Source organism: Pinus tabuliformis, chromosome Q (assembly GCF_031772625.1).
Source record: "Pinus tabuliformis cultivar Carrire ecotype Pingquan chromosome Q, CPIR1, whole genome shotgun sequence".
NCBI lineage: Eukaryota > Viridiplantae > Streptophyta > Pinopsida > Pinales > Pinaceae > Pinus > Pinus tabuliformis.
In genome coordinates, this window is record NC_142296.1 from 1,272,640,307 (window position 1) to 1,272,641,691 (window position 1,385).

A 1,385-nucleotide genomic window follows, 5' to 3' on the forward strand; every position below is an offset into this window, starting at 1 on the left:
CCGCACGCTATTCACCGTGCAGTCTCCACTGTGATAAAATCTGTCAGTAATTAGACACCCGTTACCCGCGACCTGGTCCAAGGACCGTTATGTGACCGTTAATTGCGCCCAGTAATAAAATAAATCGCGGCATGCAATGCCAGAATTGGACTTCGACTGTTACCATTTGAATCATTGTCGCTGAATATTGCACAGTTTAAGCAATTGGGTCTCAAATCTCGCTGGCATTACCCCATAAAGAACAGCCTTATCTACATTTAATTTACGGACCATGTTAATACGTTGAAAATAATTAGTTTGCCAATAGGCATTAAATGGGCTGGGCTGTATATTTTACCGTTGGATTTTAGGATTTTGACTGGTCAGTTACCTAATGAGATATATACAGTCCAGCTCATTTAATACCTATTCCCAAATTGTAAATTTATTGCATGTAATAGCTTTTTCGTGTATGTATTCATTCATTCCCCCTGATCTTCAGGCTCCCAGAGTGTATTTTTCAATCGATTTGGAAGGATCCCGTTACTGCAAGGCCGGTAATCAGAACCAAAATGTCTCATGGCTCCAGAAATTTTCTCTGTAAACAGAGCGAAGGCAACAGTTCCTCAGGCGATTTATATGTTCTAAATGACCAAACCCATACTGATCATATTAAATTAGAAAGCCCATCTGAAGCTGCGAGGGTCCGGAGAATCTACGATGCTGTGGATGAAAATGGCGACGGTAAGCTCACAATCGTGGAGTTCTGTGTCTTCTTAAACAAGCTCGGATTAGACATGTCTGATGAAGATGTAGAATCCGTTGTTGGTCCACTATCTACCAGCGAGGATGGCAGTCTCAAATTCGAGCAGTTTATTTCATTATACAAATCGCTGTGCAAGGACGTTGGATTAAGTAGCGATCAGGAGGAGGGGCCTGAACCGCCTGATCATCTGATGGAAGCATTCAAAGTGTTTGATATAAACAGAGATGGGTACATCTCTTCTGAGGAACTGCAACAGATTCTTCACAATCTCGGATTGGGTGCGGGCAGAGATTTGGGTAACTGCGAAAAAATGATTTCTAAATTTGATTTGGATTCCAATGGGCTTCTCGACTTCAATGAATTCAAGATTATGATGAAGTATAAAGATTAGTGAGCACGGCGGTTCTCAAGTATGTAAACCATTCAAGTCCAATTAAAAAATTAATATTACAAAACTAAACGCGGAGACGTTATAACTATTGGCAACATAGGACCTGCAGACAAATGCCATCTTATATTGTCCTTCTAAATCGATGTGATTGTTTTTAATGCTATTTTTATTTTGGTATCATTTTTAAAAGATGCAATTTTTGCTCCTGTGACGTGAAATGCAAAATTTGCAGGAAAACAAAATCTCAGT

The 1,385-nt window shown here is 39.9% G+C and overlaps 1 pseudogene; it reads left to right on the forward strand.

Annotated features, from left to right (window-relative positions):
- The first annotated feature begins 551 nt into the window (after positions 1–551).
- Positions 552–1,136, forward strand: LOC149224485 (calmodulin-like protein 3 pseudogene; annotated as a pseudogene).
- Positions 1,137–1,385: the final 249 nt, after the last annotated feature.